Here is a 12614-nt window from a genome sequence, read left to right as displayed (position 1 = left end):
GCTACAGTCTGACATGGATGCCTTCTCAGAATTGCATACTTGTCACCTCATTATCTGCTCCCTCCCCAAACTGTTTACTTTGCATAGCCCCCTTCCCCTGTGCCCTGACCTTGGCTAGTAAGGAATTGGCTAACATTCCTGGAAAAGAACTGATAAACTCAGTTGCAAAACAAATACTAGTGTTTTAGCAAAAGGGCTTAGAAACAGCTGATGACTCAGCCGAAGGAGAGAACTGTTTATGCTACAACTTTCAGGAGTCTCCATTGCCAGGGCTGGGAGCGGTGAGGCGTGCACTCTCCATCCTGTGGGGTTGTGTGTGTGTGTGTGTGTGTGTGTGTGTGAACATGTGCGAGAACGCAAATGGCATGATGGCAAACTGGATTTTTTTGGGCCATAGTAATGGGAATAAAATGAGGTCTTCTTGCCCAGATTGTGAACAACAACAACAACAACAAAAAGAAGGTTACAAGAAAATAATAAATAGCACAAGATGCCTCCAGGTGCAGAAGTAGAGTTAGATCCCTACCTTATACCATATACAAAAATTATCTTGAAGTGGATCAGTCTTCAACAGAGATCTCAAACTACAAAATTCCTAGAAAAAAGTGTGGCTATGAATCATCATGAACTTTTATCAAGTAGTAATTTCCTAGCTGTGACCCCAGAACCCAAGTAGCACAAGGGAAAATAGATAAATGAGACACCACCAAAATGTAAAAGTCTGGGTTTCAAAGGACATGACTGAGAAAGTGAAAGAACAGCATGAGAAATGGGAGAAAATATTTGTAAATCATAGATCTGATAAGGGACTTATATCTAGAGTATACAAAGAATTCTTACAACTTAATTATTGAAAACAACAAATTAAAACCAGCAAAGAGGTCTTAATAAACATTTCTCAAAGGAGATTTGCAAAGGAAGAAGAAGAAGAAGAAGAAGAAGAAGAAGAAGAAGAAGAAGAAGAAGAAGAAGAATTGCAAATGACCAATAAACACATGAAAAGATGCCCAGCATCATTATCCACCAGGGAAATGCAAGTCAAAACCACAGTGAGATACAACTTCACAACCAACAGGATGGCTGTCATCAAAACAACTGTTGGTGAGGATGGAGAGAGGATGTCACCCTCAGACACAGCTAGCAGGAATGTGAAATGATGCAAGCCCTATGGAAAACAGTCTTGCACTTCCTCAAAAGATTAAATATATAGTTACAGGTGACCCAGCAACTCCACTTCTAGGTGTACACCCAAAAGAAATGACAACATTGTAGATGAGTGTCCTTGGCAGCATTATTCATGAGCAAAAGTGGAAACAATCCAAATGTCCATCAGGTGGCAAATAAATGAACAATATGTGGTCTATCCATACAATGAAATAGTACTCGACTAGCAAGAAGTACTGACAGCTGCTATAGCATGGATCAACCTCAAACACATGATGCTGAGTGAAAGAAGCCAGTCTCAAAAGACCACATATTATATGATTCCATTTATGTGGAATGTCCTGAACTGGCAAATCCATAGAGACAGCAAGTAGATTAGAGGTTTCCGGGCGCTGAGGTTTGGGGGAAGGGAGTGAGTGCTACCAGGGACAGGGGTTCCTTTGGGGAGTGATGAAAATGTTCTAAAATTGATGGTAGGGGTGATCATGCAACTGTGTGAATATACTAAAACCATGGACCCACACACTTGATGTAGGCAGAGTGTATGTCGTGTAAATTATATCTCAATAGTTACAAACACACATGCACACTCACGTGCACACGTGCACACACACACACACACGAGTACCTTGCCCTTGTCTGTTGAGGCCTAGGAAGTCCTGGAGCTCCAGACCTTCAGAGCCAGTCTCATTATTCTGGGCTTGGCTTAGGATGGGGTCAGGGTCCAAGGTTTTTTATTTTTTATTTATTTATTTTTTTTAGGGTCCAGGGTTCATTGAGGTGGGATGGGATTGTCAGGCTTAGTTCTTCCAACAGCATTATTTAACAAGCATTTTGGAACCAACTGGTGGATGAGATCATGCAAATGCAGGAGGCTGACTCAGGTGCCAAGGGAAGCATTCCACAAGGAACAGCTAATTGAGGACCATGCCTTTCTCTCTGATGTCCCCACGCAGCTGGAGTGGGGCTTGGAAAGACATAGTGACCTCAGATACCCTACACCAGCTGGCCCTGGTAACCAGCTCCTCCTAGGGCAGAATGGAGCAGAGCCCATTTCTCTTTCTGCAGATGGTCAGGCAAGGACAAGAAATTTCCACTTTAGAGATTTTTCACAAAGAAGAGTAGAAGTTTGTATACTCTAGATAACTCGGCAACCTCCCTGCCTAAAGATAAGAAAATGTTCCAGCGGTTCAACTGAGATAGCCACCAAGTGAGCCGTCCATGTGGTCTGAGATCCTCCTTACTAAAAACATCCAACAAGTGTGTATTCCACGCTTGCCGTGTAGAGAGAAAACTCACAGTAGCATTATCACAATCAAGCATTAGGACAGCTATGCTTGCTACATTTGAGGACATAAAGATAAGACAGAGCTGTGGAGGAGAACTTGAAGCTAATGCTAATTAATAATGATGAATCAAATGGAAAGTCCAGAAGGGAGAAACAGAACAAGCGACACAAAGGACTCTGTGGCTGAGCATGCCAGCGTGTTGCACAGAGTTGAAGGGAAAACTCAGTGACTTAGAGGATAAATCAGAAGAAGATATTCAGAAAGAAGCATGGAGAGATGAAGGGATGGGAAATTCAGAGTAGGGAACATATCTGTATGGGGAGGGACAGTGAGAAACCCCAATGTGTGGGAGGCTGGAGTCCCAGAAGGGGGGATCGAAGAATGCTACAGAAACGGTATTTGAGAAGAAAGTGGCTGAGATTTTCACCTGAGGATGAAAGTCACAAAGGCACAGACTCGAGAAACTCGTGAATCCCCAGCAGCATGAATGAAAGCAAGAGCGCACCAGCACGGACACAGTGGGAAAACCGTTAGAAACCAAAGAAAGAGGGACGCCTAGGTGGCTCAGCGGTTGAGCGTCTGCCTTCAGCCCAGGGTGTGATCCTGGGGTCCTGGGATCGAGTCCCGCATTGAGCTCCCTGCATGGAGCCTGCTTCTCCTTCTGCCTGTGTCTCTGCCTCTCTCTCTCTCTCTCTCTGTGTCTCTCATGAATAGATAAATGGAATCTTTAAAACAAACAAAAAAACAAAGACAAAGAGGAAATCTTAGCCACAGGAAGGGGGAAATATTTTCTTTCCCAGGAGCACTAATGAGCCTGACAACTGACTTCTGGACAGAAGGAGTGGAAGCAGGGTGAGAGTGGGATTGGACTGAAAAGTAACAGTTGTTGGTCTAAAGTCCTATTCCCAATGACACTATAAAAAATAAAGACTGTTTCAAGCACACAAAACTTGGGAGTGATTGTCGCTGGCAAACCTGCACAAAGTGAAAGTGATCCAGAGGGAAGGTCAGAAATGTGGTCAGGAATGACAACATGGTAAACTGGGTGGTAATTCTAAACAAATAGTGCCTGTATATTAGAAAAATATGTCTTGGAAAACAGTTTGGAAGTCCCTCGGCATGTTAAACAGGGCTTCCCGTATGACAGCAGAGGCAAGAGGGCCCCTCGGTGCCCCTCCCAAGTTCCTAAAACCCACAGAATCTGTGAGTGTGATAAAAAGATTATTGTTTAACTAGCTTAGGTTGCTTTATCATGCACAAATCATGAAATCTAGGGATACATGGGGTTCAGGTGTTCTGTAATCCACACATTGTCTTGGAAGTAAGTAAAAGTAACAAATAACATTTGACTTTGGTAAATGGAGGATGCGTGCAGTAATCCCTTGAGTAACCAGTAAGTAATAGTAAAGTGGGTGTGACAGCCGAGCTAATGGAGCAGGGGATGAAATTTTAAAAAGCATTCAATTAATTTAAAAATGGGAAGAAAAGGGCAGCCTTGGTGGTCCAGCAGTTCAGCACCGCCTTTAGCCCAGGGCATGATCCTAGAGACCTGGAATCGAGTCTCACGTCAGGCTCCCCACATAGAGCCTGCTTCTCCCTCTGCCTGTGTCTCTGCCTCTCTCTCTGTGTCTCTCGTGAATAAATTAATAAAATCTTTTTAAAAAATGGCATGAAAGGAGAAAAACAAGAATGTAGACTAGGGAGGAAAAAGAAACCAGTGAAATGGTAGGTTTAAAACCAAATCCATATGTGATCACACTAGATGTCAATGGACTAATTGATCACTTTCACTTTGTGCAGGTTTGCCAGTGACAATCACTCCTAAGTTTTGTGTGCTTGAAACAGTCTTTATTTTTTTATACTGTCATTGGGAATAGGACTTTAGACCAATTAAAAGGCAAAGATTATTATACTGGATTAAAAAAAACCCAACACATTTATGGGAGAATAACTAAAATACAGGATCTTGATTTTGGCTCAGTTCATGATCTCGGTGTCGGGAGATTGAGCCCCGGGGTCAGCTCCATGCTGGGCATGAAGACTGCTTAGGATTCTTTCTCTCCCTCTCCCTCTCCCACTCCTGGCCACACTCGCAGGTGTGCTCATGCCTTCTCTCTCTCAAAAAACCCCCAAAAAACAAAAAACCCCAAACCCCCCACAAAACCATCACATCAGACAAAGTAGACATTAACACATAGAGTGTTACTAGAAGTAAAGGCCATTTCAGGATGATCACTCAGTCAATTCACCAAGAAGAGAGAAGGTAAATTTAAAGTCTACAGGTTCCTAATAACAAAGCCTCAAAATCATAAAGGCAAATGAACAGGAAAAAGCAAATGCAGAATCATAGTGAGGAATTTTAACACATCCTTCTCAGTAAATGATAGAATAATCAAATTCTTTTTTTAAAAAAAAGATTAAGTTTATTTATTTAAATAAACTGAATTTTATTTTATTTTATTTAGTTTATTTATTTTAGAGAGAGAGAGGGTGAGTGTATGCACAAGCAGGGGGAGGGGTAGAGAGAGAGGAAGAGAGACAGAGGATCTCAGGCAGACTCAGACTGGGGCTCAATCCTATGACCCTGATATCATGACCTGAGCCCAAATCAGGAGTCAGGTGCTCAACTGATTGAGCCCCAGGTGCCTCTAGAATAATCATATTCTTAAAAAAATCCATAAATAAAAGATTTGAGAAATATGCTTAATGATCATTCAGAGAACACCAACTGCAAAATACACAATCTTTTCAGGCGAGTATGGCCTATTTTTAAAAATAGGCCCCGGTTTAGCCACAAAGCAAGTTTTACTTTTGAAGGACTAAATAACACAGAGTATTTTCTCTGCCTATATTCAGTTGTGTACTTAAGTATGTAATTCAGGTCCAAGTCCCTGCTCCGCTGTGTCGGGTATACTTGGACCCAAGCTCGAGCTTGCAAATAAACCCTTGTGTGTTTGCATCGAAAAAAAAAAAAAAAGTATGTAATTCAGTGATGCTGAAAGTCAATGACAAAAAGCAAATCAGGGCACCCTCATATGTTTGGGCGTTGAGAAATATACTTTGAAATAACCCATGGATTAAAAAACAAATCACAAGAAAATTAGAAAATATTTTAACCCATGGATTAAAAAAATCACAAGAAAATTAGAAAATAAAAAAAAATCTCACGATGGATTAAAACCTGTGGGATACACTAAAGCCATGACTAATGTGTTGCCTTCACTGAAATACCAGAGACAAAGAAAGGCTGAAAATCAATGAAACGAGCATTCACTTCAAGGACTTAGGGAAAGAGCAGCAAATTAACTCTACGAAAGTAAGAGGAAAGAAACAACAAAGATAAAAGGAAGCAATAATGAAATAGGAAGAGAAACAAAAGAAACATCACTCCGGATGCTATAGACACGGAAAACAGAACGCGAATGTTAGAGACAAATTCTGGTAACGCATCTGGGAAATGAGATGAAATGAGCACTTTCCAGGTTCCAAAAACACAGCTCCCAACAGTGATGCAGGAGGAAAAGTGAAGATTTGAAGAGTCTTGAAGGAATCGAATAGAATCCATGATTAAAAATCTTTTAACAGAATAAGCTTGTGGACTCAGATTCTTTTACTTTTTAATTTTTTAAAAAAGATTTTACTTACTGAATAAATAAGAGACATAAATAATAAATGAGAGACACAGAGAGGGAGGCAGAGACACAGGCAGAGGGAGAAGCAGGCTCCCTGGGGGGAGCCCAGTGTGGGATTCGATCCTAGGACCACGGGGTCACTGACACCCTGAGCCGAAGGCAGATGCCCAACCGCTGAGGCTCAGATTGTTTTGTGGGTGAACTTTTACCAAATGTTTGTGGACAAGCAGTCTTAAATCTTGCACAGACTCTCCCGGAAAAGAGCAAAGGGTATATTCCCCCCCTTGTTTTAGGACATGAGCATGATGTTGATGCCAGCATGCGGGGTGGGGGGGAGCATCGTGGGAGAGGGCAGCGGGGCCAGTCCCGCCCGTGAACACAGGTGAGAGAACCCTCCGCAGCGCGTCAGCAGACAGGAGCCAGCCAGGTAAGAGGGAAGAGGACACGTCACAAGCAAGCTGGCTTTACCGTGGGAGAACAGGCCCGGGGAACATGGTCAAGTCAGCGTGTTGGGTCACACGAACAGGGACTTTCAGCAAACACGCTTGATGGGACTCGACACCCACTCGGGGCGGGAGAGTCTCATAGACCTCCACGGAGGAGGGGTTCCCGCGCCTTAATAAGGCACATCTGTGGAAAACCCACCGACCACCCCTGTAACTCCAGGTGAGGGTGGCAAGCTCTGTCCTGGGGGGCGAGGAGTCCACGAGGATGGTTATCAGGCCTCGCTCCAGGGGCTTGGCCGGCGGGTGAGGAGGGGAGCTAAACACAAGGCGTGAGGATCTAGAAAAGGGGGACATGAACCAGCCATTCATTATTCGCCGTTGAGTCGCACAGAAAAGCCCTAAGAAGGTGCGGATAAGGATTAGGGCTCGCCGTCGAGGCATGAAGGGTCCAGACATGCAACCACTGCACCGGCAACAAACGGAACATGAGATTGGAAACCAAACACTGGGTTCGTTATCCCCGTCCCCGAAGCCACTGCCTTACAAGCTCAGCGTCATCCACAGCTCATGGCTTCTCACGACCCGGGTGCTCCTGCCGGCCTCGTGGGCTCCCTGGCTGGGTTCGCAGCAGGGCCGGGGCAGGTGGGACATGTGAGTCTAGGTCTCAGGCAAGACATGCAGCCTCTGTGCCAATAAATCCATGGACGGCTTCTTGCCCTCCAGGAAGCAAACACCAAGGCAGGACTGGAAGCACACGAGATTTATAATTATAAACGTTTATAGTTGGGCACAGTCAGGTGGAGGAGACGCATAGGGCACCATGTGTGGGACTCTGGGGGAGGCGCGTCACCTTCCAGCACCTCCCTGGGCTCACCAGGCTGGAAGCTCTCCCAACCCTGTAGCTCGGGAATTCTTACAGAGGCTTCTTCATCGCATAGACACATTGATGAAGCCACTGGCTAGTGAATTCAATCTCAGTCTTTTTCCCGTCCCAGGAGGTGTGGGCGGGGGTGACTTTGGTCCCTAAAACTTCAACCTTCTCATCGGGGTTGGTCCCAGGTCAATGCAGCCCCTGTGCTTAGGAGCTTTCCAAAAGTCTGGAAAGTCAGTCTCACTGACATCAACTCTGGTGTGGTTGAAAGAGGCTTATTATGATGAAGAACAGACACCTCTATGGCTCTTATCGCTTAGGAAATTCCTAAGTGTTTAGGAGCTCTGTGCCAGAAATGAAGATTGAATATACATTTCTCTCTTTTTAAAAGATTTTATCTATTTATTTGAGAGACAGAGCAAGAGCGGGGAGTGAGGAGAGGGTCAGGGGGAGAGGGAGAAGCAAGTTCCCCGCTGAGCAGGGAGCTCGTCATGGGGCTCGATCCCGGGACCCCAGGGTCATGACCTGAGCTGAAGGCAGTCATTTCACTGACTGAGCCCCCCAGGCTCCCCCGAAATACACATTTCTTATTGTCAGCTCACAACATCACAGGGCCCCAAACAGACCCCCGCACGTACAGAGCCCTGCAGAGCGCTGGACGAAGGCGAGTCTTTCCAGAGACCACAGAACGACTGGGGGACCTATATGATAAGAAATACAACCTGCCCTCTTCTCTCACGTCATAAACAAAAATGAATCCAGCTGAGCTGCAGATCTGAAGGTGAGAGGCAAAATAGCCGCGCTTCTAGAAAATAACCGGATGGAGCATTCTGTACGTTTGTGCCTTTGGGGTAGGGAAATACATCCTGAAAAAGACACAAAAGTGCTAATCATAACAGACAAGACTGATGAATTCTCCTGCAGCAAAATCAAGGGCCACTCCGCATGGCGCAGAGAGGAGCTAACAGGATTCTCGAAGTATTGCGAACTTGATGGAAATGTCAGTGCTGCCTATGGAAACCCATGGGACACGGTGCAAGTCATTCTCGGGGAGACATGTATAGCCTTGCTGCATTTATATGAAAACAAGAAGGGCTTACAGATAAGTGAACCACACTGTCCACTTCTGAAACCAGAAAAAGAACAACAAAATAAATCCAAAGAAAATAAGGAAAGAGAATAAAAGCAGAGGTTAGGAAAACAGAAAATGAATTCCCCAAATAGAACAAAACCAAGGGCTGGTGTTTTGAAAAGACTAATAAAATAGACAGCCCTTCAGCACAAAGCGTCAGGAAAACAAAAAAAGAAGACACAAATAAACAACATCGAAATTAAAGAGAGGACGTAACCAAGAGATTAAAAAAATATGACCAGGAAGGACTTAATACCCCACATTTGCAAACCTCACTGAAATGGACACTTTTCTAGGGGCACATTTATTGGCAAAACTGGCCCAGGAAGAAAGAAAAATCTGAACAGGCCGAAAACCAAAAAGGAAGATGACATGTTAAAGACTTACCTCCAGAGGTATCTGGAATTTATATATCTGCAAGAAACACACACACCACAACTACATGTGACAATTATCAGCTAAAAACGTAGGAGAACATCTTTTTGACCGTAAAGCCAGGACAGCCCTCCTCAGTAGGAGGAAACAGCCAAGTCATAGAACCATGTTAATAATTTGACCATATTGAATCCAAAAATGCCAATCCTACGAGAAACACCAGCAGCACACGGGGGGGCCTGGGTGGCTCAGTTGGCTAAGTGTCTGCCCTCCGCTTGGGTCATGATCCTGGGGTCCTGGGATGGAGCCCCCCGCCCACCGTCGGGCTCTCTGCTCAACGGGGAGCCTGCTTCTCCCTCTCCTTCTGTCTGCCGCTCCGCCTACTTGTGCTCTTTCTCTCTGTCAAATAAATAAATAAATTCTTAAGAAAAAAAAAAAAAAAGAAAGAAAGAAAAAGAAAGGAATGGGCAACAACTCCCAACAGGATTGTCTCAGGAGGAAGAATTCGTTTCCAAATGGCTGGCCAGCATTATAAAAGCAACGTCATGTTAGAACAGAGACAACTGTGTGCACCCATCAGGTGAGCAAAAAATCTGGAAGTTAAGTACTATCAGTGCTGAGAGGTGTGCGGTTGTGCACACCTAGCCAGTGTGGGAAGAGAGTCAATGCGAGAGCCCCTTTGGACCAGCTCCTTAGTGGCTGCTGAGTCTGGAAATGTGGATGTGATTAACTGTTAGCAACTCTTGTGTTTTTATCTGAAAAGGAAAAAAAAAGAAAGAAAGAAAGAAAACCACTGTGAGTGCCCAAGAAGGTTTATATGCAGACATTCATTTTAACATTTATTTTTTTAATTTAATTTAATTTTTAGGGATTTAATTTAGAGACACAGAGAGAGAGGCAGAGACATAGGCCAAAGGCGGATGCTCCACCACTGAGCCACCCAGGCGGTCCTCATTTTAATATTTAAAAAATAAAAGCAAACACATGCTTTCTGTGTAAACGTCCACCGATGTAGAGGGGTAAGCAGACGGTGATGTGTTAAAGAGGCAGCGTGTTTAACAACAGTCAAAATGAACGTGTCAGAGCCACAGAAATCAGCATGGCTCGATTTCAAAAATATGGCTGTGGGGGGAGGGGGATAGAAAAGCAAGATGCAGAGTAATCTGTACAACATGATGCTATTTTATAAGACACGCACAATGTTATATAGTTCCAGGTGCATCCACGTGTGTGAAAGTACTTCACAACATCTGGAAGGACACAGGCCCGACTGATGAGATTGGTGGAACACAGAGGCGGCTCTGAGGGACAGGAGGCAGGGAAACCAGGAGGGCCGTGGTGGGTTAAGAGGGACATTAGCTCTATCCGCAGCACTTTACATTTCCCAAAGGAGAAAATGGATGTAACGAGTGTAGGGACCAGGCAAGGGCAGGCATCCCAGGTGTGCCACTTTACTGTCGGGTAGTGAGCGTGTGTCCTCAGACTCGAGAGGCAGGCTCGGTGCAGGGGAGCGTGTCCTGTATTTTGTCTGGAAATCCTGCAAGGTTAAGGTTTGAGGGGGCCCAGCCAGATCTCAGACGGGTCTGGAGTCCCAGCAGGGACCGATGTGACCTCAAGGCAGACATAGGGACCTCCAGGCTTGACCTGATCCCCAGGGAGACCGGGAGCTGCAGGGTTTGCCGGGAAGGCAGCAAGAGGGAGCCAACACAGAGGCCACGAGACCTGCTCTTCCCTGTCCCCCTAGACCAGAGGCCGATGCTGGGCGGATGCATAGAAAAGAGAGACTTCGGCATAGTTGCTCCCCCCAGAGACCGAGCATCACCTAAGGGCCGTTTAGTGTATCTCTAAGAAGTACGTTTTGATTGTAAGGATGAAAAGTTTATTTATTTTATCACGAAGCTACAGCTAAGTGCTCGGAATAGCTGGTTAAGTAGGACTTCACATCATCTGCTCGCCTGGTCACGGCTGGAGGGAGCTTTGTGGCCCTGCTCCCCCTTCTCCTGGCCAACTTCCCAGGGCTTTGCAGTCTCTGTCCTCCCCGGGGACCACTGTCTCCTGCTCCACACGTCTCCTGCCGCGTGGCTGGGGCTCAGGTTCCACAGCCTTAGTCATCACCCCACGCTTGGGGTTTATGGAAGCTTGGGGCCTCCTGAAGTTCAAAGTCTGCAACCATAGTAAAGAGGCCCACTGGACTGGGCTTGGGCAGCAGCTGCCGCCCAGCGCCGGACACTCCCAGCTGCACAGAGGGCTTTCGGAGGCGGGGGAGGAGAGCCTCCGGCTGGCCCAGGCTTGGCCCTGTGGGTCCCAGCCCTGCGTCTGGCCTCCTTGAACTTTCTGCTTCTGAAAGAGGAAGTCAACTATCTCCATTTTGACCTCGACCTCGGTCTGTACTCGCTAACTGATTAAATTCTTCCTTGGAGCTTATCTCTTAAGTCTGGGTGAAAGACCCTGCGGGCATAGCATCTCGTGGTGGGGACCTAAATTACCCCCTCAAGCCACGAGGACTGCCCTGAGTCACCAAGACCCCGTGACTGACCCCAAGACAACGATCAACCTGACCTTCACTGCCCACCTGCACGTCTCCACCCACCTTTGTCCCACACTGTCCTTATATAAACCTAGAAGTGTTTTCAGCACTTTGGGCACAGTCTTTGAGACGCTGTGCTCATGTAGGGGAGGCCTCACTGGAATAAATTCCTTTCTCGTTTCCCCATGACTTGTCTCTCTGCCTGTGGATTTTGTCAGTGGCATGAGGCGGAGCCTGGTCTGCCTGGGACCCCCGGGGCCAGGTGCTCATGCACCTCTGCACCCCGGCTACACTCCCCCCTGCTCAGGCCTCCTTGTACCACATTTACTGTGAACTGTTCCCAAGATGCAGGGGACGGGCCACCTGTGAGAAGCCTTCAGGCCCTGTGAGTTTGGGGACACCACAGCTCCTGCAGAGCGCAGATTTGGGGTACAGAAAAAATTCATGCCTCAGTGGAGTACGATGCATCATCTACCACACGTCCCTGCTGCTGTTGTGTGACTCCAGTCCCTGTCTCTATCAGGGGGTGCAGATGGTCTCTCTAGGGGTTCAGTGATCTCCCCACCCCCACCCTGCAGAAAAGCTGCTTCTGCCTCGGCTTTGATATTCATTTCAATGCTCCTCATCTGTACACGGGTCTTCTATCCTCTTTGAACTGGTTTTAACATCTGCGCGGTTGCTTCGCGGATTAACAAGAAGAAAGACTTCATCTCTTGTCCCTATTTACACCTGAATGAGAATTAGGGTTTCATCTTTTCCTGAAAATTATCTTTTTTAAAAAAGATTTTATTTATTTATTCATGAGACACACAGAGAGAGAGAGAGAGAGAGAGAGAGAGAGGCAGAGACACAGGCAGAGGGAGAAGCAGGCTCCCTGCGGGGAACCCTGATGCAGGACTCGATCCCAGGACCCCGGGGTCACGCCCTGAGCCCAAGGCAGACGCTCAACCGCTGAGCCCCCCCAGGCACCCCTGAAAATTATCTTTGAATAGGGTTAGACGACCCGAGCTCAGTCTCACTGCTGCAGCTTACTGGCTTTGTGACCTTCGGGCCACGGTTCTGCTGCAGGAAGGGGTTTGGTGGGGACAGACAGGGATGCTCCGAACCGGGGATGCAGCGCAGCCGCGGCCCCGCCCCCGCAAGGCCCCGCCCCCGCGTAGGCCCCGCCCCGCGTAGGC

Source organism: Canis lupus, chromosome 9, assembly GCF_003254725.2.
Source record: "Canis lupus dingo isolate Sandy chromosome 9, ASM325472v2, whole genome shotgun sequence".
NCBI lineage: Eukaryota > Metazoa > Chordata > Mammalia > Carnivora > Canidae > Canis > Canis lupus.
Note: the sequence above shows the minus strand (reverse complement) of the source record.